This window comes from Diabrotica undecimpunctata, chromosome 3 (genome assembly GCF_040954645.1).
Source record: "Diabrotica undecimpunctata isolate CICGRU chromosome 3, icDiaUnde3, whole genome shotgun sequence".
NCBI lineage: Eukaryota > Metazoa > Arthropoda > Insecta > Coleoptera > Chrysomelidae > Diabrotica > Diabrotica undecimpunctata.
The window spans coordinates 62,137,742-62,164,559 of NC_092805.1; the positions used below are offsets into that span (position 1 = coordinate 62,137,742).

General features: G+C 30.7%; 1 protein-coding gene across 3 annotated transcripts in view; it reads left to right on the forward strand.

The window, feature by feature from the left end:
- The window catches only part of Epac (Exchange protein directly activated by cAMP), a 665,395-nt gene that overhangs the window by 258,041 nt on the left and 380,536 nt on the right, over window positions 1-26,818 (forward strand). The window contains exon 1 of one of the 3 annotated variants that reach the window (XM_072525990.1): window positions 5,784-6,099. The exons of 1 other annotated variant lie outside the window; for it this stretch is intronic. The gene's annotated coding sequence lies outside the window, so the exon portion shown is untranslated. Of the gene's footprint in view, window positions 1-5,783; window positions 6,100-26,818 lie in introns of those variants that run through there. One more of the 3 variants, XM_072525995.1, reaches the window with a different exon arrangement.

A 26,818-nucleotide genomic window follows, 5' to 3' on the forward strand; every position in this document is an offset into this window, starting at 1 on the left:
TCTACTGATGGTAGTTATGTATTTGCGGGGGGGATAAAATTCTTATCCCAAGATTTTTTGGAATAATTGGTTGTATCAAACTGTATTGTGTTATTGAAATACTACAGCACTTTTCCCAGTGTCCTTTCCAATTGTTCATTTGTTTAGTTCTTGAACAGGCAAAAGCATCTATAATGCAAGGCTGATAGTTGGTTAGTGTTCCATAAATGATGGAATTTTTAGCTAACTGGTCTACGTGTTCATTATATCTAAGTCCTGAATGTGCTTTAATCCACATCAATTGTATTTTTTGGGCCTATTTATTAATTTTCTTTTTTATTTTAATTTTTTTAAATCTAAACTGATATATTTCGAGCTGCTGTGAATAAATTAAGATGGGTCAATGTGATCGCCAACATCTCTAGACGATAGGCACATATAAAAGAATTTATTTTATTAATTCTAAATAAGCATTTTTTAATTAAAAACATGTATGGATTACAAGTACTACATGGTAGTTGCGGTTTTTGAATAGCTGTAAGTACATATAATGAATCAGATAAAATTACTGCTGAACTATATGATGCCAATTTAAAATAAATTAAAGACTCATATATGGCCGTAGCTTCAGCACTAAAAATAGAGACATTTGTTGGCAGTTTAAACATTTTTTCTATAAATTTATCTGGAATATAAAATGCACAACTAGTACCCTTTGAACTTTTAGATATGTCTGTATAAATACAAACAGATTTTGGCCAATTTGTCAGATAGTTGTTTAAAATAATACGACTTATTAAAGGGTTCTCATGATAAATAGGTTGTATTATATGTACTTGATCCAGTAACTCAAAGAAATCTTCAAAATATATCTCTTTGTTTGCAACTGTAAGTTCAGTATCTTTATTTGCAGTATTTCGAAATGCTTCCCATAACTGTAGGGAGTCCTTGTGAGTCCAATATTTATTTGTTAAGTCGAAATAATTTATACTACTATTATCTTTATATAAAGAAGTGTTGAAACAACGAACTTAAAGGAGAAATTTTTGACTGAGATATTCTCTTCTAATTTTACTGGGCAGTTCCATTGTCTCAACATAAAGTGGTTCAATAGGGGTAGATCTCATAACACCCATGCAACACCGCAAAACTGTGTTTATAAAAACATCTATACGACCTCAAATATTGTTACTATCTATATTTCTATATTGATTACTTATTCTATACTATATTTCAACAACTGCACCCCACCAAGTTTTTGAAATTGATTTTAGTGCCTTATTCATCTATTAAGTATAAAATTAACATGCAGCTTCCAGGTCAATTTTGTATCCAAAATCATACTCAAATATTTTATCGACTTACAGAAGGGAAAATAATTATCATTTAATTTTATTTGTTCTCCTTGAGGCAAGTTGTGTGTAGTGAATATACAAATATTAGACTTGTTGTTTGCCAACTGAAAACCAGTTTTTTAAACCACCTACAGCAATGTTCATGAACACTTTCCAATGTGTTTAAGCTCTTATTGTATTTTTTAGATTCAGTATAGATGCAGAAGTCATCTGCATATTGTATTGTATTAAATGAAATTTTTTCGATACTACTATTATGAAAATCGGCTGTGTAAAGATTAAATAGAAGTTAACTTAAAACTGAGCCCTGTGGGAGTCTCGAACTATTAAAACGTGGTTTAATGAGTTGATTGTTTTCTATCCTTTGGATATCCTAGTTTATATTTTCCGGTTTAAGTAGAAATTGACAATATTTTGAGCTAGCAGGGAAGGTATTTGGAACTGGTGAATTATTTTTTCTTTTAGCTTATCTAAATTAACTCTGTCTTATTTACCTTCCATATACAAACATAATCGTGGTACATACGTATTGCGAGAATATGCATTTTGAATGTGAGTTACTACGGTGCGAGTGCATCCAAAGTACCACATCCTTGCCTGTAACCAAACTGAGAATTTGGAAGTAGTTTTACTCACTTAACCACCATTGGAGTCTCACTTTTAGTATTCTTTCTAATACTTTGAGAACACAAGACATAAGTGAAATGGTCTGTATGATTTTGCCAAGTTCGGATCCTTTATTGGCTTTAAAATTGGGATGACAATAACTTCTTTAAATTCATCCATACTGCAGAGAGAACTTCGTTAAATATTTCCAATAAAAGATCTTTAGCGATTTGAGGAAGCAGATCAAGCATAGGATACTTAATGTGGTCATAACCAGGACTGGTGTTATTTGGACGATTATTTAAAACATAGCTTAGTTGTGGCTGTCTAACCGGTTGAAGTAAAAAATGGTTTTTGTCGGTCACTATTTTCTTAGGTTTATTAGGCATGGATATCACTGTTGAAGGAGCAATTATGTCAAAAAACTCTTCTATCCAAATATTTTGAAAAGTTTTTTTTTGTTGGTGATTTTCTGTATAACTTTCTAGCTTGAGTTCAAAGTACTGATGATGATATTGATATATTGAGACAAAAAACCCAATTGACCCAGCTTTGTTTCGAAATACTTTTTAGTTGTTTTTTTGTACTTGCCATGTTTGATTAACATTTTATATAGTTCCCAAAATTACGTTCTTTTTTTTTATAATTCATGTTTATAAATTGCCGGTTTTTATAATCGTGTCACATTCAGAATTCCACCACGGTGGCGGATTTCGAGTTTTTGGCTTAAAAGGTTTATATTGTTTAGATGCAATAATGAATTTCGTTAAAGAAGCTAAAATCGATATTTAACCTTATAAGAACCTAATAACTACCTACATGTGGATGAATAAAATTGAATCATGTGGCTAATAGACTATGTCTAAGGCCATTCCTTTTCTACACACACAAGGTTTATATTGTGGTATTGCAACGTGAGCAGCATAATTTATACTATTCAATAAATGTTCATATTTGCTAGATTTGTTATTTGAAATTTCAGTATTTTGATTAAAAAGGTTTTGTACTAAACAAGTAGGTATATAAAGGCCAATTAGCTTTTTTGATGTTCCAATTATTTTTAGGTAATATTTTTTCTGTTTCGGCTTTAACGCAAATATCCACTTGTATAACAAAATGATTTGATCCTATCGTGTTTAGAGAGATAGACCATTCAGTCTTACTAACAAGATCAGGACTGCTGAAAGTAACATCAATCATTGAGTAATTCTGGATAGGTTGAGTTACTATTGTTTATTATCCATTGTTTAAAACTGTAAATTCAAGATCATCTACCATTTTAATCAGCTGTATTCCGATTTTATCATTTGTACTTGAACCCCAAATAGTATAATGGGCATTAAAATCACCTTCTATTATAACTGGTTTTTGTAACTGGGAAAATATATTTATTCAATCATTTATTGTGCATCTTATTTTCGGGGCTCTGTTTAGTGACACAAAACTAATTTAACTATTTCCATATTTAATTTTTATAGCACATAGCTGTATTTCATTATTAAAATTATTATTTTTAACTTTTAGTTCAATAAAACAAATTGATTTACTTATAAGTATAGCAACGCCACTATAACCATCCAACCTATCATTACGAACAAGACTATACCCATTAAAATCATATAATACATTTTTTTAAACCATGTTTCACTAATAAGAGCTGTCTATTTTGTTAGTTACTAAATAATGCATCATGCCATTTTTATTAGAGACAGCAGAGCGACCATTCCACTGTATTATTTTTAACTTAGGTTGACATTTTTTATTTAGTAATAATCAAAGTACTCTCCAGTACCTGTTCAATATTATTGACTATTAATTGTTTATCGTATATCATCAAAAGTTTGTATACTTTATAAAAGCTGAAATATAAAAGTAGAAAGACTTTCAGTTGCATTTCTTTTAATTTCAATGGTTTAATTATTTGGTAAAATTCGATTAACAGGTAAAGGTTTATCAGGTCCAAAATCAAAAGGAAACATTGTTTTCTCAGTAGACGACTGTGCAACTGGTGAATTGACTTTTCTTTTTTTATTTGTTTGAGATTTCGTAATATTTAAATTAGTGTAAGCAAAACCAGAAATTGGCTTGTTTGGAACTAGTTTAGAAACCGGAATATTTTTACTAGTTGGAGGCAAACTAAGAAAATCCCTTTCATATTCTGCTAAACATTTAAAGGAATTGTTACTTACAAAATCTGAAAAGGATTTTTCACAGTAACTACGTGCTTCTACAAAAGATCTATTATGTTCGGCCATTATATTTTTTTATTTTTTTTCTGTTTTTCATATTGGGGACATTTATTAGATAGCGACAGATGGTTACTACTTTTACAATGAATGCAACAATACCACTTCTCTATTACAATTATGATCTTTTCCTTTAATTTTACTACATTGAATACGCCCTTCTTGTGTACTTTTGCACTGTTTTTATAACACTGAACGACTTTTCCAATATACTGTTCGACAGGACAAATACCTTATTAAATGAAACATAATTCGGCAGAACGTTGCCTTCAAATGTGATAATTATTGTCTTTTTATCTATGAATTCAACTTTATAATCATTAACAACTTTACGTGTAGTTCTGTATATATAAATAAACTTAGAAGATGACTCTATAGTATTTATTAAATATTCTACGTCATACTGAGTATTCACGTCTGTACTAAACCCTCGATTTCCAACAAATGATTAGGTATGTACGCCTTAAAATTTTCAAATTTTAATGCTTGATTATTTACTAAATTATTTGCTTCCAACAAAATCTTGATGCGATTTCTACCTATGTTTTTAATTTCTAAAATGTTTGTAAGTTTAAATTTTTTGAATAATATGTGACCAACAGACATTTGATGTAATCTACCTAAATTTTCAACATTTACTTTTTCAATATAAACTCAAATATTTTTAATATTATACTTATCTGAACGTAAATTAAAAGTTTTCTTTTCCGGTTCCATGACAGCTCCTACACTGTTGACATTTTTTATGGTCATGCTTTGATTATCAGTCTTTTTCAAATGGTCCTTACTGTTATCTACTAACATTTGCGTCAACGAAGACGTCCTTGCACTAGTGTCCCCCATTGGGGGAATAAAATAGAAGTTTACAACCGTAAAACACATAGATTGTTTAACTATACGGTCAAAATATACTAATTATACATAAAAAATGAATTACAATACTAATTAGAAGACCGGTTCGTTTATTATGTTTTTTGTACTTAAACTTTAAATCGATACTGTTTAAAATTATTAAAAACTGTAGCTTTTATCGGAGAACTTTTAAATTCAAAATTTCACTTTGAAATTTATTTGACGTATCGTAGCTTTCGTATACTGTTTTTGTATTTTACCGCAAATGAATCAAGTTTCTATAAAGCTGTTAAATAAATGAACGTTGTGCGATTTTTATCATTTTTTACGATTCTTATGTGATCAATAAAATTTATCACTTCCATTGACCAGTCGCTGTGGAATTTCCATTTTTAGGGCATATTATTATTTAAAACCTATAACATGCAATGTCAATTTTGAGTTTTAGCAACAAATATGAGGCATTTGAAATATGTCTAAAAAAGTTGAATTTAAAATTTCACAAACGATTCTTGATAATATTCTAATATTTTTTCTCTGCTTTATATAAAAAATAAATACAATTTGTATTTTAATTTTAAGAAATTTACTAAAAATTTGTCTGTACTAACTGTCTAAAAGTTCACTAATGCGGGAGAGAATAGTCAGAATAATAACATTTCCAACTAATTTCCAATTCAGTCTGTTCTCTTGTATACTAAGCGGAACCAGCATAGTTTGTTCGGATCCGCTGTTTCACGCGGTTATCGCGGATTTTAACCGAATGTCTATCTATAAATAAGTACGTATGAATAGGTAACATATAATGCTTTGAATCCTTTGTATTTGAATAAATGAAGTGAAATAGTTAGCGTAATAAAAAACAATAATATTCGTAATGCCGTGAATAATTAGTAGTGAATGTTAAATAAAATTGTAATTATAATATAATACCTGACGAGTATTTCATACTCTAAGGAACACTTCACAAAAAGCATATATTGTGAATTTATTAAACTCCAAATGCAACATGTTATTAAGTTAGTGCACTGCGGTTATTAAACTCAATTTTTTTGTTTTTGGTTAGTATACTACAGTTTTATGTAAGAAATACTCATTTTGTACAAATAGAAAAAATACTTAATATATTCTATTAAAATCCGCAATCCCTGAGATATAATTGCCGAAAAAATACTTCTAAAATCTTAAAATAATTTGCATAAACTTGTTTGAAATTTTGTATTAGATAAACTATTTGTCGAAAGAAGACCGGGAAATCCAAAATCGCAGTTTGATCTAATAATTTTAAATAATTTAATTAATATTTTCACATTTTGTACTAAATTACTATTTCCATCATATTTTGAATGAAAGTTCATAGTAACAATCCTAAACTTATATTCTAGATCCAAAATTTTAACGTTAGTTATGAACACTTCTTCTCCGGTAGTCTGAAACTTCTTCTGTCGATTGGTGATTTATCTTTGGTGGTGCTATTTTGACGACACGGGTCTCCCCCATTCTGTTGTTTATGTGGTTATTCCATTCTTTTTTTTTCTATCTAGTCTCCATTCGTTTATATACTTAACGTTACATTTTCTTTTAATGTCTTCATATTTGTTTCGATCTCGTAGCGTATTTCCTGTAATTCATCTCAGTGCTCTCATCTCTGACGTTTCCAGTAGCCTTTGTGTTTTGGCTGTCCCGGTTCTTGTTTTTGAGGCAGTCATTATGGTCTTACACTGGCTTTATAAATTCTTGACTTCACCTTAGTGTTAATATCTGTTTTGCCATGTAGTGGTATTAAGGCATAATGTTAGTCTATTTGCTTTTTATAATTGATCTCTTACTTTTTTGTCCAGATGTCCATAGCTAGCCAGTGTAATTCTAAGGTATTTTATTTACATTACTTATTCAATACTGATGTCACCAATTTATATTTTTCATCTGATTGGTGCTTTGCTGATTACTATTGTTTCAGTTTTATGAGATGGGAGTGTCATATTACATTCTTTTGCTTTTATGTTAAATCTGTGGACCAGTCTTTGCAGACTATCTTCATCTTGGGCTATGAATATTGCGTCCTATGTGTAACAGAGTATGTTTACTTCTTTGTTTCCCATTTTAAATTCTCTTTTTTTGTTAACGTTTATGATGATTTTATACAAGATTAAATTGAAGAGCATAGGGCTCAATGAGTACTCCTGTCTTATTCCACTGTCTATTTCTATAGGTTCTGTAAGTTGTCTATCTATTCTGAATTCCATTGTTTTGTTTTGGTAGATGTTTTTAATAGTTGTTATAATATTAAGGAAAACTTCTCTATGATATTACATCTTTAAGTCTTACTCTGTCAAATGCTTTCTTTAAGTCAATCAGACACAGAATTTGTGGTCTTTTATCGTCTAGCGATTTCTCAGTAATTTGCTTTACGACGAATATTGCATCTGTACAGGATTTTTCAGTACGAAAAACCTGTTGTCAATCTGCTAAACTTATCCTCTAATTCATTAATTCTAGTAAAATTTTGGATGTAAGCTTTAGGGTAGTAGTTAACAAGTTTATAAGCCTGTAGTTTTCTGGTTGTTTTTTATTTCCTATTTTGAATAGTAGATTTAGTTCGCCCGGTATTCATTCTTCTGGTATTTAATTTTGTGTGTGTCTGGAGGTAGGGAGAGAGAGAGAGAGAGAAAGAGAGAAAGAGAGAGAGAGAGAGATAGATGGCATTATACAAAAAATCTTTTTGCCATAGAAAATTGTTTAAATTTTAATTTTTTAAAAAGTATGTTTCAATGTTTATCTCATAATCGTTTAACTTGATTGAAATAATATATATATATATATATATATATATATATATATATATATATATATATATATATATATATATATATATATATATATAGATTTGTCAGAATAAAATAACAGATTGCTGATGTTTACTGGTAGGCTAATGTTGAGATCGATTAAACGTAAATATAGCTTCCAAGTCTGTTCCCTATAATTAAGACAATCGAAAAATAAGTGGTTCAAATCTCCGATAGATTTATTATCACATGGATAGAAGGGACTCTCGTAGATTACAATCCAATGCAGATGCTCTGGAAAGAGACCATGGTTAAGTTTTAACGGGGTTATCAATGATGAATGTACTTTATTATAGTTAAAATTAAAATGGGAAATATTTTTTGGCAAGCATGGATGAATAGAAAAGTAATGGTTTCTTGAAGTCTTCTGAACCTCTTTATATTTTGACATCCATCTTTCCTGCCAATACTCCTGATAATAGAAAAAGGATCTTTAAAGTAGTAAAAGTTTGCAATTTTGGATATCTCAGGTGTATTTTTTGCCATACTGTCCACTAATTCGTTTCCAATTGCTCCATTGTGTCCTTTAACCCAGAGTAAGGTAACTGTTTATGGATGGCTACTAATAGCTTGTTATACTGCCTGAGAATCTGATACTATTACGATGTCATCATCATATAACGGGGGTCCTACGGCTATTGCCGCTTCCCGCATTTCAGCCTCCATCTTTTCCTATCTCTCCAATCTCCCTCTTCTAAGCCTCTAGATTGCATTGTTTTTGTAATTTCTCTTCTCCAGGAATTTGGTGGTCTTCCCCATTTCCTTCTTTCTGGCGGAACATACATTAAGGCTTTCTTTGGCCGTCGCTCCTCCTCCATTCTTATCACGTGACCATACCATTGTAATTGCCTTCCTTGTATTCTATCTGAAAGAGTATCTCTAATTCCTGTACGGTTTCGTATTTCCTCATTCCTGATTTTTTCCATTCTCGATACTCGACATGACCTTCTAAGATAATCCATTTCCACAACGTCTACTTTATCTCGTTCATTCTTTGTCATCGTCCAACATTCGGCACCATATGTGGTAATTGGTTCTACAATTGCTCTGTATACGCGAAGTTTGGTATGCATCTTTATTTTATTAGACCACAGTAATGAATTCAGTATTCGGATGCATTTTTTCCCTTGGGTTATTCGGTTTTGTACATCTATCTTAACTCTGCCATCTGCTGATATGATGCTTCCTAGATATTTATACTGGTTGCAGCCTTTTATGACTGCGTTTTCAAGCCTCAGATCTGTGGTATTTCCTCCAATTTTTAAATATTCTGTTTTGCTTATGTTTACAGTAAACCCCCATTTGGCATATTCCTCAAATAATTTTCGATTCATATAATTTATATCTTCCTCATCGGTTGCAACCACCACCTGATCATCCGCAAACAACAATGTATACAGAGTTTCTTGTCCCACTTCGATGCCCATAAATCTACATTTATTTCTCCAATTCCTCAATGCTTCTTGGACGTATATTTTAAAGAGTGTCGGTGACAAACAGCATCCTTTCTTTAGGCCTTTAGTGACTTTAAATTCATTTGAGGTTCTGGTTCCAATTTTTACACAACTAACTGTATTTTCGTACAATTTATATATCGCTCGGATATACGTCGAATCCAATCCGGACCTTTCGAGGACCTCAAACATTTTCTTTAACGGGACACTATCATATGCTTTCTCAAGGTCTATAAATACCAAATGGGTCTCTCTACTTCTTTCGACACGCTTTTCAATTATTTCTCGTAGGATAAAGATATTATCAAGGCAGGATCTCCCGGTACGAAAGCCGCTTTGTTCTTCAATATCTTGTATCTGTCTTTCAACCCTCTTCTTTAATATTCTGCCGTACAACCGGCCCACAGAGCTCGTCACACTAATACCTCTATAATTGGAACAGTCTCTTTTATTCCCTCTCTTATATATGGAGCTTATATAAGATTTATTCCAATCTTTAGGAATTTCCTGGTCTCCACACATACATTTATTGAAAAGGTCTACTATTAATTCTAAAAGTGCAGTCGGCCCATATTTAACCAGCTCTATGGGAATGTCTCCAGGCCCTGCGGCTTTTCCGTTTTTAACCTCTTTTAAGGTTTCCGTCAATTCAGATAATGTTATTAAAGGGATTTCCTGTTTTTCGTCTCTGTTGTCTATTAATTTCCTTATCTTTTCCCATCTGTACTCTACTCTATCCTCTTTCAGCAGTTTCGTATAATATTCTTCCCATTCATTTAACTTTATGAGAGAAATGTTGTCTTCATTTTTCTGATTTTTCCTAAACTGCTTTAATGTTTTCCAAGCTTGTGCCACTTTTGTTCCACCCATAAATCTGTCCAGTTCATCACACTTAGCCTCCCAGTTTATATTTTTCGCCTTATCCACGTCTTTTTTAACTTCTCTATTCCATTTAGCGTATATTTCTCTGTTCCGTTCCGTTGTTCCGTTGACAACCATTCAGGTTTTGCTTTTTTCCGATTTTCAACTTTTTCCAGTGCTTCATTTGCCGCTTGATGAATATATTTTAAATTACCTCATACAGACTTTCAGGGTCTAAGTCCTTTGTTTCTATATTTTTTATTTTCTGAGCTATTCTAATTTTATATAAGAACTTTGTCGAATCTTGTTTAAAGCTTTCCAGGTTATATTTTATGTTTTCTATGGTTGTTCCTATGTCTGTTACTTCATCATTTTTGTGACTTGATTGTTCTCTCTTAAGTGTCACCATTACTTTTGCAATAATAATTACGTTACGATGTTCTTACAATAATTAGTGATACACCAAGTTATTGCTTTCTGTCTAGCAACAGCCTCGGCTAGAAAAATAAAACAACATTCAGGAATTCGATATTTCTCAACGTAATTGAAGTTTAAAACAAACAATGTGAAATCAGCTTTACACTATTTTAGTAATTCGTTTGGTATCCCGTCTTTACCTGATGCTTTTCTGTTTTTTAGCTTTTAAGTAGCTCTTCAGCTCTTTTGTTCTAGCGTAGTTTGTTTTTCCTCTGCATAGAGCTTTTTTAGGCAGCCAATCCATGTATCCTTATCTATGTGTTTTGGTTCTATTAGTTTCTTTACCTCGTTCCTTGACCTCTCATAAAGCGTCATATTTCATTTTGTAGAACATAAAAATGATGTTACATTTCTTTCCAAAATTGTTCTAATGTGATCATTTCATATTTTTCTTACGAGTATATGTTTTTTTATTATTGTCTGGTAATTATGATATGCCTCTTGTGTTTTGGTTGGCATGTATTTAAGGTAAGTTTTTTCTTTTCTTTACATTTTTTCTTCACTTCTGTACAAAGTCATGGAGTTTTTGGCATTGGGAACGATTTATTTTTATTCATATTTCTTTCAATAAGAACTTCCTTCGACGAGGCTAAGATATTAGACTCAGTTTTCGGACAGTTTTCTTTAACCCCATTATTTTCTATAATATACGTGTTTCTGCTTTTTTCCGTTATACTTTTTTAGAAAAGGTATCGTGTGGAGTCACCCTGTAAACTTTTAACTTTTATCTTTGTGGTGTATTCTGGTGTTTTGTTACCACATATAATGTATATTTCTTCGGATTTTGCACAATACCAATAATCATTTATGATCGCTTACGTTGATGCTCTTAAATCTAAGATTAGAAAGGGGTGTAACTATTTGACAGAATATAGTCTATCGTAAATCTTTGTCCTCTAGTATTTTTAAAAGTGTAATTGCACTGTTCTTTGTGAGGAAAAATGTATTATTAATACGTATTTAGTTTATATGCCTTTTTGTATACTAAATATTTTATATGAGATAAGGAAATTTAGATTTTAACCTGGGTGCATTTCCAAAAAAATTGAATTTTCCTAATATTCCGCAACTTTACCAAGGTAAAATTTTTCGTTTGCACAACCTGCCGTTATGCCTTTTCAATACCCTTAGTACACGAGATAGTCCTTATGCCAAAATTTAAAAAAAGAATCAATACTCCTCTATCGATTCGTAAAATGGCAGAGGGGAGATAATTTTTGTAGAGAAGACTTTCTTCACAAAAGAAAAGCTTTAAGCAAATTTCCCCAGAAAATCCCACATATTTCATATATTTTACTATCCTTAATTTAAACTTTTAGTACTCTCAAAGGCATAAGGGAGAAATCCGACGGTTTAAGGGCTTTAATTTCAGTTGCAGAAGGAGAATGACCGAATGAATACATTGTTTACGTTTTTAATCCACACTGTTACAAAATAAAATAAACTTCATTGAAAACGCTATTTATTTTTATGTGTTATCACACATATGACTTTTAATTATAAAGATAAGATTTAATCTCTAATCATTAGCAAATAAATATCTTTATAAATTGGATTCTTTATTACGACGTTTCACGCAATGGATAGAAAGCTTATAAATTTCAATTAGAGAATTTAAAATAAAATATTTGTGAGCTAGTTCATACAAATTATACGGATATAGAAGACTAAAGAACTGTTTACCAACAAATGCTATAATATATTATACGGTATAAAAAATTAAAGATACTTCCACTAGAAGATCAATGAGATTTCTCTTTTACATTTGAAATAAAAATCCTGTTGTAGACGTAAACCTTCAGTCTTGGTATTATTACCATAAATATACTATTTTTTTTATATTAAATGAAAGAGTCCCGTTTACAAAGAATCTGTGATTGATTACATATTATATCTTTCTTCTTTGCATGTTCCTTAAACTTGAAACATTTTTCTTTGTGAGTGAAAATATTTCTGCACTGATTATTAAGACAGCACACAAAGATCGAAAACTTGTCTCTTTATATTAATAAGTATATTCTTTAAATAGGGCTGAATATATCGCCCTTTTAAGCACCTTTTACTCAAGTTTGTCAATTTAACAATTGTGAGGCTGATACTCCGAAAAACTTTTAATTATAAAAATATCCAATTATATTTTTCGGCTTCGTTTAACTACATTTAACATAAATTTCTTAAATTATAATTATATTAAACTAGTAATAATTTATATATATTTTTAGTCTTCGGTGTAAATTTATCTATTTTATAATAATTTTTTTTTATCTACTCATAATATGTAGGTTGTTTGTGTTATATCAAAAATATTTGAAGTATCAATATCATTATATTACAGTTGCAAAATCTTAACTGCCTTTGCTTATTTTATTAAAATCTGTATTTCAATATAATAAACATCCACTTTCACCAATTTAGATTGTACTAAAAAATTTAATTTATGCTTCGTAACTAACGCTCTAGTTAACAGCAGCCGTTTGATCGGACTCCGTAAATTACTACATTACACGGGTCAAATATTTATCTTTAATAAAAATTTGTAATTATATACAATAAGTAAACATAACTAAGTATGTGTTTATAGTATAGATCTTTAACTGCAGAGTACATAGGCTATTTAATTTTATATTTACATTATAGCAAGGTTAGAATTAGATCATATTGTTCTAAAGCTATTTTCCTGTGGAATCTTTATACAATTACTGTGTGTTGGGAATAAGCCACAATTTCAGTTTAAAATAAGTTTATTTTTGTCGTTTTGATTACCGCTTCAAAAATCGTTCTCAAAATACAAAACATATATGAATTAAACAAATTTTAAACAAAAGGAGACATCAAACGATTTCTACCTTCTATCAAAGCGAACAGCTTGATAAATTACTTGGTAAGGGAATCTAAAAATTGCATTCCACCTACCGTTCATCATGGTCAAAATTCGTAGTGAATTCAGTTTCTGGTACTCCAAACGAAGTAAAGTAATAAAACATAATGACGGTATTAGATTTTTGTTTCGATACAGGGCAGCGATAAGCCGCTTATACGGATTTCGACCTCTTTAGGTCTCCTCAGAGCGGTATAGCCACTGCTCTGAATCAAAACAAAAATCTTTCCCGTCCTAGAAAATAGTTATCAAAATAACTATATACGAACGTAACTACGCCATCTAAAAACAAAAAGAGAAATCAAACGATTTCTACCTGGCGAAACCGAATTTAAATTTTTACCACTGTGCCTCCTAAAACTTGCAAAGCAAACAGCTTGATAAATTACTCGTCAAGGGAGTCTAAAAATTGCATTCCACCTGCCGTTTATCATGGTCAAAATTCGTAGTGAATTCAATTTCCGGTACTTCAAACGGAGTAAAAAAATGTAATACAAGGAATAATATAACAAAAAATATCAAAAAAAATATCAATATCATACATAAAAGAATTATCAGTTTTACTTTATTTAAAAAAAATTAATTCAACATTTTAATAACATTCAAAACAACAAACACATTGAGTTCTAGTTTATTTAAAACTATACCTAATAATATTTACAAACATTGTTTAGGCTTGTTTCACCTAACAAAAATAAAATACCTTGTGAATGCAATCATTTTTATTTAGGTGAAACATTAAGACCATTAAATGTTAGAATAAGTGAAGATAAATCATATATTAAAAATAGAGAATTTGACAGATATCAAAATATATTATGTAAACTGGCATGAGAAATGAACATAGGGTTCAATGAAATGATTCAAGTATATTTCTAAAAGAAACAGATGGTAAAAAGAAACAAATCAAAGAAGCGGTTCTAATTATGCTAAATGAGACCAATTGCGTCGCAAATTCTTCGGCAGAATGCAGTAAGATCTGGTTACATATATTAGATTAAGAGAAAAAATGTCGGGATTGTATTATGACGATTTTTTCCTGGTTTTTTCCCCATGATTTAGTATGAAATAACCAACAGGGGAATTCTACTGTCATCAGTGCATGATTATCTTTTTAAAGACGAATCACATGATATGATTGTTCTGACGGGTATACTTTAACGATGTAAGGTAAGTTAAAGTTGATTTCATGTAATCGAACTCACTATTATATTACAATAAAGTCGTCCTAGGAACGCAACTCAGCAATATTGGCAATATCATTGTAAAGTCGTCTACTTAAAAATGTATAATATATATCTGAATTGTCAATATAAATAAGTTAGATAAAATTAAATTAGAAGAATTTTACACAAAGTCACAAAAAACAAAATTTGTTTAATTAATTAATGTTTTGTACTTTGTACAATTTTGTACTATTTCCGAAGTGGAAATCTAAACGTCAAAAACAAACAATTAATCTGATATAAAAGGAAAAAGAAGATGAAACAGATAAAACAAAACTTCTAAAGATAGATGATATTCGTAAAGCAGTAATTCCAAAAATTAATGAAACTGGTTATATCAACAGAAATTCAGTACAATACTTACATATCCGGATAATGTAGCTATTAGCAGAAAAAAGGAATGCCTTCTGGAAATTTTTGGAAGAAAAGATCTTGAACCCCAAGAAACAGGTTTTTAAAATAGGTAAGCAAAAACCAAGTATATTTCTGTGAATGAGTTACGGTAACTGATAATGAAATTAATTTCAGAGTTTCCAACTCTAGATTTAGACTTCTGAATACCTATCTGTTTTTTACCTGTTATATCTGGGAACGGAAATAAATCAGATGGTTTAAATTACGAAAATAAATCTGATATTGCTAGTGGAAATTGTGCCTACTGTGTCAATAAAAGAATGATCATATCTATTATCATATAATTAATGATATTGTAATACTTATAAAAAGTCAAAAACAAATATCAACAAAAAATACAACAATGGAATCTAACAGTAGGACGAAGTCAAGATCTACATATAGGCCTTCGGATTTCAATAAGAAATTCAACTCTTTTGTCCCTTAATTTATATTTTATATTTTGTGTACTAAAAATGTCATATGAGATGAACAAAAAAAGAAAATTTAGAGTTGAGTAAGGCTGCGTTTTTTCGAAAATCGCATTTTCCTAATTTTTCGGAACTTTTCTAAGGTAAAACTTTTCGTTTTCACAACCTGCCGTTCTCCCTTTTTTTAAGAGGTTCCTTATCGTGAAAATAAACAAACTTTCAAGTGACATGAAGGAGAAAATCACGGATATTGGCCTAGTAATATTACATGTTTAGTTCATAATTTACCCTTACGGCACCAGTAGTAGCCCTTGTGCCAAAATTTTCACGAAAATTTCTCTAGGAAACCTCACAGTTTAACATACCTATTTATCGCTCCTTGATTTCATCTTTCAATACTCTTAAAGGCATAAGGGATATAATAGTGGTTGGACTTCGTGGAAATCAGACGGTATTCTAGACGAGAGGGCATAAGAACATGAATGATAACTTAAATAATAAATGAAAGTGGATAAGACCACAGAATAGGTATGTATAGAGAGAAATAGCCAGGCAGATAATAAATATAAAATGGAATAAGATAAATGAGAAACCAATAGCTAAACTGCTAGGGTGAAATAACGGGAAACATTCAATAATTTCTAAAATATTATAATTTCATATATACAGTACAGACATCAACTGTAATTTTCATTATCTGATTTAAAGTTTCTGTTAAAAATTTATTGAAATTAAAATGTTAAATATGATTTTTTGATACAAATGCAAGTACTAATTAAAAACTAATGATAATTAATCAGTTAATTTAAAACCGTATACATAAAATAAACTAATTTTTCTACATTATTAAAAAATATGCTAGACAGTTGTTAATAAACATGACTAATGAGTATACACTAAAATATTGTATGCATGATTTTACACTTTATGTAAACATTACCATGTTGTTTATAGACAAGATAACAAACGGATAGATAAAATACAGTGGATTGTTTTGTTTAATTTCTAAATAGGGATGTAATATCGATTATTTTGTCATAATATTTTTCACATTTTTGATAACTTACATTTTTAATAAACTGTTATATAACTTCCTGTTTTACATTGTAACATTTAAATTATATTTGCACCTTGCGTCAGTGAACCATTGATCCATTGCTCGTGTATGTTTCCACCGAATACTTTTGTAAGGTATAAAGGCCGTATTATAGTTTTATATAATCCTATTTTAGCTCCCCTGGATATATTTTTATCCTATACATTACTAATATTATATAATCATTGCTATCTCATAGTATTTTACATTTTCAAATTTATAAATTGTCCCTGTGTAAGTGTATCAATCCCTTCCATGTATTTGATTTACATTTTATTTATAAGCGATATTTTTGTTATTGCTCTTTCGTCCAATATCATATCGATTTCTAGTGTCTCTTTTACTTCTGTCTATCATTATCAAGTCTTGCGAAAACATAATAATATTTTTCGAGATTTAATATTAGGTATTATAAACTGAATAGATGATAAAGTTTACAGTATCCTAGGTACCTCAACCTTTTTCACCTCAAAATCTTTTTGTTGTAATTGTTTTAAGTTTGAATTTATAGTCTGTTATATTTAGCGTCTTATTTCGATGCTTCAGACATTTATTTAAATCGTGTAGTACCTTATTTATTTCTTTTCTGGTACTAAATTAAATGCATGTTTAAAATGCATGGTTATTTAATTTATTTATGTAGTGCATTTTGTGAGTGGAATAACCTAGTTGCTACGCTTAGTCTTTTACGTACTGAACATACCGGGCTAAAACAAGTCGATACATACAAAAATCGATTGGTCTGGAATACTCCCAGCCACATACAATGTCTTCAGTTAAGTATGTGACTTTATACAATTATCATGGCGCGTAAATACTTGAAACATGATGAGTTACGTAAATTATTAGAAGAGATAAGTGACAGTAAAGACTAATATGGAATTAGTGGAGTATAAAAGTGACAATGGAAACAACGTGCAAAAAAAGTAGTAATTTCTGATAAATTTGATGTCGAAAATAATTTCAAAATTGAAATACATCTAGAATAGGAAAGATTGTATGCATAAAAATTTCAGTGAAAACCTAATTTAAACTTGCAATTAGAAAAAAGTGCTCATAATTTTGTAAATGAATAAAATTAAAACAAAAATTTTCCTATTAAATTTTAGTGTACGGATTTCTTTTACTAGAATTAATAAAAATTTTAATGTGCCGCTTTGTTACGCCAATGTAGTCCTTGCTCTTAAGTCTTATAATCTCTAACTAGTGTTGTTAATATTTAAAACATGTTTATTATATTGCAATAATATAATTATTGCACGAATTAAAAAAAATTACTCTCATTAACTCAAAATCGCGGGGTTTTTATGTGGCAAACAGTTCCAGGATTATTCGCAGAAAAACGCAGAATCTTATAACAAAAATATAGTAGGTACGCAATAGTCGAGGTATGAAAAAATCTAATCTAATCTTGTTAACGAAAAGAAGATAGAAAGCCAATAATTAAGGGTATATTAAGACGCATCAGTTCAACGTAAAAGTCTTTTGCCTTTTTTATGACACAACATTTATATGGATTGATCAGGTACCCCTTTACTACAAAGTAAAGTTTTAGATTTTGGTCCCGGAGGAGAAATAATCTCTAATTAGTATGTTAAGACCCTGTACACATGAGAAGTTAGACACCATGTTTGCTTAACGCCGCGTTTCAAGTACCAAGGAACAAATGATAGTTCACATGCAAGCGCGCGTTTAGAACTACTTACTTACTTAATCAGTAGAACCCATTTGTACCTTTCAGTGTTGGGCCGTTTACAATACAATTCATTAAATTACAATATTTGACAGTCTTCTGAGGTGTCCTAGCTCTTAACAAACTTTCTCCATTCCTTCCTATTGGATGCCATCTGTGTTGCTTCCTGCCAACTCTTACCCTTACTTTGCAGTATCTGCGAGATGTCACTGTTCCATTCTTTAATGGGTCTTCCTCTTCTGTTCTTCCCTATTGGTTTGGCGTCCCACACTCTTTTTACTTGTCTATTATTGTCCATCCGGGTTAGATGTCCGAACCATGCCAATTTTTTCTCTTTGATTGACTCGAGTATCGGTTTGATTTTAAGTCTTCCTCTTATTTCTTCATTTCTGATTCTATCAGTTCTTTTTACTCCTATCGTTCCTCTGATGTATTTCATCTCTGCTGCCTGAATTCTGCTCTGATGTCTTTTGTTTAATATCCAATTTTCTGCTCCATATGTCACTGTAGGTCTATATATTGTTTTGTATATTGTCATCTTGGTCTTTGTTGATATTTCTTTGTTATTAAGGAATCCTCTATTTAGTGCTTGGAATAGTTTTCCTGTGTTTTCCATTCTGTTGTTATAATCATCCTCGATGTCTCCTTTGTTGTTGATTACTGTTCCTAAGTATTTGTATGAATTAGTCTGTATTATTTTTTGTTGGTCGATCATTACTTCTATTTGATCTTCCGTCCGTTGTTTCCTTGATATTTTCATTATTTGAGTCTTCTCTTTATTTACGTTTAAGTTGTATTTGCTTGCTTCTAGGTTCCATTTCTCTAAGTTGTATTTCAGTTTTTCTGCAGTTTCCGCAATTAATACTATATCGTCTGCAAATATACACATCTCAGCATTTATCATTTACATTTTGTTTCAACCGATGCAGCATTTCTTGAATGTTTTCTTACATTCTTTTACTATCTCATCTATTACATTTATGAATAGTATTGGGCTGAGACTTCCCCCTTGTCTAACTCCTTGGGTTGTTTCAAATGGTTCTTACTGTATAACATTCTTACTGTATTTGTTGTTTTCATGTATATACTCTTTGTTGCTTCTATCAGTTCTTCACTTACTTGTTTCTTCTTTAGGCTTTCCCATATATCTTTTCTTTTGACTGAGTCGAATGCTTTTTCCATGTCTATAAAGCTCAGATGTATTTCTTTATTTTTTTTAAGGCTTTTTCTATTACTTAAACAGTTCCAGGATTATTCGCAGAAAAACGCAGAATCTTATAACAAAAATGGAGTAGGTACGCAATAGTCGAGGTATCAAAAAATCTAATTTAATCTTGTTAACGAAAAGAAGATAGAAAGCCAATAATTAAGGGTCTATTAAGACGCATCAGTTAAACGTAGAAGTCTTTTGCCTTTTTTATGACACAACATTTATGTGGATTGATCACAGGTACCCCTTTACTACAAAGTAAAGTTGTAGATTTTGGTCCCGGGGAGAAATAATCTCTAAGTAGTATATAAGACCCTGTACACATGAAGAAGTTAGACACCGTGTTTGCCTAACGCCGCGTTTCAAGTACCAAGGAACAAATGATAGTTCACATGCAAGCTTGTGTCGCCAATACATGGCGCTTGTAGATTATACTTCAATACTTCAAAACGCCGCGTTTGCAGCACGTTTCTAATTACCAGGAGAGGTATGTGATCGAACATTTGTTCACAATCAAGCGCACACTTTTGCCCTGTTAACATCGCTGTGTCGTGTTGAAAAGTGATCTGTCTACAATGAAAGTTGATAATTTTGATACGAAATTGTTCATGAAGTGCAAAAGAGAAGATGTATTTAAGAAATGGAATATGACGAATACAAGAACGGAGTTTTACCTATTGCACAATTACACAACGTAGACTTAACGATTTATTTCCAATTATCATTATTTTCTTTTTTAGTCTTCCCCTTGAAGAAAGTGAAAGAGTATCTTTATAATTTTCACTCATAATTAAATATTTAAGGCAAAATAACTATCCCCAAATGCCACAACGGTTCCTCCTAAAAGACAGGTTTAATGAAACTTGGTTATATAAAAAATTAATATCAATAAATACCTTAATGTTGCAACGAGTTTTTCCTCGGGTGAAATCCCATCCCTTACTGCATTTTATATGATGATAAGCATTTTCTTAATAAAGTTAACAGTTTATCAAAAAATGTCACTCATTCAGAAATAGTTAAAAAAACTTTGGAGAGTATTTTCTCAATTTGGGGTACAGACTCACAAAAAGAACCCACGGTCAATCTATCATTAATTAAAGGCCATCTTATTTGTCATCTTAAACTTGCTCTGAACTCTGAACTACGGTATAACAACCAAATACATGTCAACTCCTCTAAATCCGTAACTGTACTGGCTGTTGACATTCTGGTAAACCGCGGCACTAAGCCCTTTCATGTGTACTATATCATTTTTTTCTAACGTGGCGTCTAACGCCCTTACAGACCCTAAGCACTTCAACATTGTGTTCGAATGCTGATGCTGATACGAGCATACGGTGACATCAGCAACGAATTAAATTTGTCATCAGATTTGAACAGACATACAGAATATTTCACATAAAAGATTTGCAGTTCGTCATCCATTTTTGGATACATAGTAAAATATCATTAACTGTTACATTTTTAATGGAACCTTAATTTTTGTATTAGTCGTTTTTGTAGTATTAATGTAAGCTTAATTTTGATAATATTCCAAGACAAATTATTTATTTTTGTCCTTGTAATTCGTTATATAAGTCATTTAATCAAATTATTCTATTTCTAATTATATTTTGACTTTACATTATATATATTTTTACATAAGTTAGAAACAACTAAGAATAAAAATGCGACTAAGAGCATTAAAAGCTTGACAGTTTTTAAACGTATAGTTATTATTATGGCAACTTCGTTTATGAGTTTGATAATAAATGAGACCTAATTTCTTTCTTTGATGAAGTGTTTAAAGGTAAGGTTTTATGTTTAAACTTATTAACAAAGAAGTTAAATTATCTTAAATTAATTATCTTAAAAAATGAAAAAGTCTTTTAATGTACCTTCTCAGAGTAAAGCTACCAAAAATTTGACTAAAAGCATTAAAAGTTTGATAGTCCTTAAATGCATGATTTTTTATTATGGCATCGTTATTTTTTTTTGAGTTTGATAAAAAATTTGACTTAATGTCTTATTTTGACGAAGATTTGAAAGGTAGTGCTTTTCATTTAAACTTAACTCACTAATAAACAAAAATGGGAGACCATTTCTAAACACCCTGTATTCAGCAAGCAGATTTCGATGGAAATTATTAAAAAAGAGTAAATTACTTACTTGTCTTATTTGATAATTTACGAGAGTTTGTGTGTATAAATAGATGAGTTATCCACTTTCAAAATCCTGTCCCAATTCGACAAATATTTTGAAAAATATTAGTTACTAAATATATATATATATATATATATATATATATATATATATATATATATATATATATATATATATATATATATATATATATATATATATATATATATAAAGTAAAAGAAAGGTAAAAGGTATCGGCATAGCTCGCGACAAAGGAAAAAATATAATAAAATATGTGTATAAGATGGAAGGCACTCATATACGTATTTTTAAACTACTGACTAAATTTTTACTGTATAAAATAACCGCTATGATACGGGATATTTTAATTTTTTAGGGTGGCGAAGTATCACGTTGACTTTTTTGATAAAAGTTACTTGTATTTTCTGTTTTGTTAGATTTTAAGTATTAAAGTCTAGTTATTTTTTTTTAGAACTTTTGGTGTAACTTGGTTGGGTCTTTTTTTAGGTTGGTGTAAGATCCACTTGTTACCAATTCTTGAATTTTGTTCTCGTATTAGCTTTTATTCATAATTACAATTGTATTGCCCGTGCCAGCTGGTAATAGTATTAAGACACATCTGCTTTCAGAGATGTTATAGCTTTGAGTTCCTCTTTATTAGTGTTTGCTTTTAACTTTTTCTTTTTCTTCTGTTCCTTTTTGCATAGTACTCTATATTCTCCCTTTTCATGTGTTGGTAGTACTTGACAGACTTTTTTAACTGCACTGAATATATCTAGTTTAGGAACTGTTGGCCGTATTACAGCATAATTTACACCTTTTGCGATCATCAGGATCTCTTGCGTTTAGCTGTCTCTTTAATCGATTGACGACTGTTCTGGCCTGCTAAGCTGAAAGGTCCTATCTACCAATTGCAATTAACTTTAGTTTGCTGCGCCATCCGTAATATTAATGATATCAAACTGTAATTTTGAATGAACTCGATTTGTGTATATACAATTTATGTGGATAATCCACGGAAGTAATAAGTTTAAGGCTTACATAAGTTTTGATAGATAGGATGGTTTAGCTTAGGATTTTATTAAAAATCTCAAATAGGACAAGATTTTTTATAAAGAACCATTTTTTTTTCATATATAAAAACTTAATATAATCCTCTCATGTAAAAAAACCTTCTCCATTTTCGTTCTCTTTAGCTGCATCGCCTACCAGTAGTTCTTCCCAAAAGTTTCTCCTGTAGGCTGGAATTATAGTTTTCAGGTTATTCAGCAAATTTTGCTTTCTCGCTTGACTAATTCCTCGGTTAGATGTTCGTGGAGATGGAAGTGTAATGCCAGTTTTAAATGCACCTGCAGTTAAAAAGTTCAGTTCTGTCAAATCTTCTGCTGAAAATCATGAAAGATCTGCTGAAACTATAAGATCTGATGATTTTAGTTGCAATTCCGCATCTCTTTCATACTCTTTCCTGGCAGTTATATATTTTTTTCTGTGAGATAGGTACATAGTTTTTACACACTACGTAATTGTCTGTTGGATTAATATGATTGGCTTCGGTCTTATGGAGATTATATGATGCACACTGGAAGCACTCTTCACAACCAAGTTGTGCAAACGATATGTTGAGTTTTGCAATTTTCTGACGATAGAGGTCATAACTACCCTGATAATTAGGATTATTTATTTTGTAGTCATTGTACATTATTGTAATTGAAATATCCGATGATAAGTATAGACGATTTGGAGCATGCTCGAAAAGACTTTATATGTTCAACAATCGGTTGTTTGTTAATAAAATTCAAAGCTGGTCGGTGCCCTCGTTGGTCTTACTTTGGAACAATAGCATTATTATTATCAGTTCCTCTAATATTTTTCAAAAATTGATAATTACTTTTGTCATAGCCTAACGTGGCGAGGAAAAAAGTTTTACATACTTGCATATCTAATCCGTTAGCATCCCGTAGATAATATTTGTATGAATATTTGCTACGCGAATCAGTTGCACAGTATTTTTTCTTTTGTATATTTGTCTGACATGACCGTGCACAAACAAACGTTGATCTTGCGTATCCCAATACTGCTTATTAATATATTCTTGTCTAGCTTCATTTATCACTTCTGAACACTTCAGCATGCAGGTGTTTTTATTACATAATTTTTTTATTTTGTGGTCACTAGCGACAGATGATAATGTCTGCTTTTTTCTTTCGCCAGGTGCTTTTTTCTCTTTCTAATTGTTCCCTTTTTTGTATACATCTTAGCGTGATTATTTTTAGAAATGTCTATGGATGAAGTGACCATGTAGTTGACCATAGACTTCACTAATTGATAAACAGATGCATCTTCTTCGACTAAACTTTCATTATCAGACATAGCTGGAGTGTAAAATAGGCAGTCGCTATTTTCATCACTGATACAGTCTTCTTCTACAGACGAGGACTCGCTACAAAAATCGTCTTGCTTTGGATCGTAGTCGGGATCATTGTTAACATTTTTGGTATTGACAAGCTTTTTATTTGCATGTAGGCGTTCTCTTAATTGTCTATTTAAGGCAAGATTAACCATTTGACGGCCACGGCTGGTGGAAACGTTGGTGGTCATACTAGAATAAAACAAAGCACTACTTTATACACTGTTAATAGGTTACTAAATAACTATTCTAACTACTACAAGGAAAGATTATATTATTAAAGTGTTTAAGCGAGTTTTATATGTTGGAGATTTTGCAGTTACATTCACCTATCGTAAGTTCCAGCTTCAGCACAGTTAATGTAATGAAATAAAAACGGAACTAAATATAAGAGGTACTTAAAACAGTCATGGAGGTACTACTATTTGGCACAATAAATAATATTGATTAATAGGATACTTACTTTGAGGTATAAATCAAATGCTCAATTCTCTGCACAAAAAACTGACATTACAGGAAACAAACACTTTCGATTTTTAGGTTATGTTGTTTAAAGGTGCAATGCTGGATATGTCGTATTTGTCACTTAGGACGTGCTAGATTTTTGGTAGCATAACATATTAATTGTCCTATCTGTTACAATAAGATACTTCAGTTTTGTAAAGATCAGATAGGACGTAATGCTTAGTAATCAGGTTTTAGTTTGAACTTAAGACAACAAGCATCGCTTCGGAACAGCTATTTAATGATAGATAGGACAGCTCAGCTTTGAAAAGAAGATAAAGAATGCTTTTTGCTACCACTCAGTACCGTTAGGACTAAAACTGCAATTTTCTTAGTGAGGACCTTTCAGATTAGCAGGGCAGAGTTGTGCAGTTAGTATTGTGTCTTAATAGGTTAGTTTATTGTGGCTGTTAAATTTGTAATGTGTGTAGTTCTTTGTGTATTGTAGGTGTTCGTGTATACTATGTGTGTGCAATTATTAAAATCAGAAATTGATATTTTGAAATAGGCAGAGTTTTCAGTACTTGCAATTTCCTATTTTAAAGAATCTAAATTGAACCTTTGGTAGTGAATCCCCTCTCTTAGTACGAATTAATTGGCTCTGTGTAAAATGTTGTCTAGTTTTCTGCCAAAATACGATGTTGTAGCTTTAAGCCTTTGAGGATAATATTGTTGTCTCGACATAGGACGTAGGACTTGGATAAATTCTATGCATGATCCAATTTTTTTTATAATTAATATTGTTTTCTAGTTTCAGAACCTTTTTTGTGTTTTATGTTATAATCAACTTTAATAGATAGATGAAATCTAATTGTAGATAGATGCAATTTAATAAATATAAATTTTGCAACCAGCATAAAGAGATTATAAAAGTGCGTATACCGAGTTGCTCACGAGGTCATCCGGTTGTATTCTTAATAGCAATGAGCTGTTTTCTTCTCTTGATTAAAAATTGTAAAAATATTATAAGAACGTATAATTTAAGGTATTTTTTAATTTAGGTGGAACTAACGATTATTGAACTAACTAGTGTTTTATGCTTGAATAATTTTCTATTCTGTTAGATTTATTATAATTATTTTTCACAATACCCAAAAAGTTGCTTTATCATTTCATACTACTAAAATATAGGATTTATCCCTCTATTGCATAAATTTATTTTATTTTATTTTTTGACAAAATAATCTCATAAGTATCAGAGTGTTCCTGAATGCTTTCCCTTTGTAATTTTTTAATTTTTTTGCCAACCTTTATAATTCAGAGTCCGATTTGTAAGGATTGTTGCGATAGAATGTATGCCTCGTTTTGACAAATATAACACCAGTGGTATACTTGAAAAATAATTATCGTAAAAGAGTTTGTGGTGTATATTGGACTGTATTTTTCTACTCAATTGAACTTCAACATTACTATGATAAGCAGCTCATAAATTATTCATAGCAGCTCTTAAATTCACTTCATTCGGTAATTCTGTGTAACTATCTTTTCCAGCCAAAATTTCAAAATTATATGAAAATCCTGAGATCCCTGAGAGAACACACTTTTTGTATCCTCATTTATGAGGCTTTTTGAGATTGTATGTCTTCATACTCGAACGTTCTTTGAACGATACAACTTGTTCGTCACAATATAAGTATTTTAGTAAATGTATCTGCAAACAAGATCTTTTTATTTGTCCAATCAGGGGCGAGATTTTATCAAGAGTATTTTAAATTATTACTAAAATGAAGAAATGTTTTGATTGTTTCAAAATTCATTCTTGTTGTCAGAGCCCAATAGCGTCTTGTAATAGGTTGTCTTATTAGAGACATTCATAGCAATATCCCCATAAAATTTTCGATTTCTACAGGACATGTGGTAATTGGCTTTTGTGGATTTGTTTGAGCGCTGTGTATACAAGTTTGTTGAACTACCTCAATTAGTAAATCTGGTGTCAAAAAAAAACTAAACAATTTGTAAGGAGAAATGAGCTGCAAAATGTTGGTTGGAAGTAATTCACTATCTTTAAAATGCAGTTCATCTACATTTTGCACAGTTTTTGAAGGACACAATATCATATGAATCCGTAAAATAGTTTCGAAGCACAATTCAGGTAACTGCCTTAATCTAAGCCTTCTATAAATTGCAAGGCATAGCCAGACGTTGATACAGATGTTAAT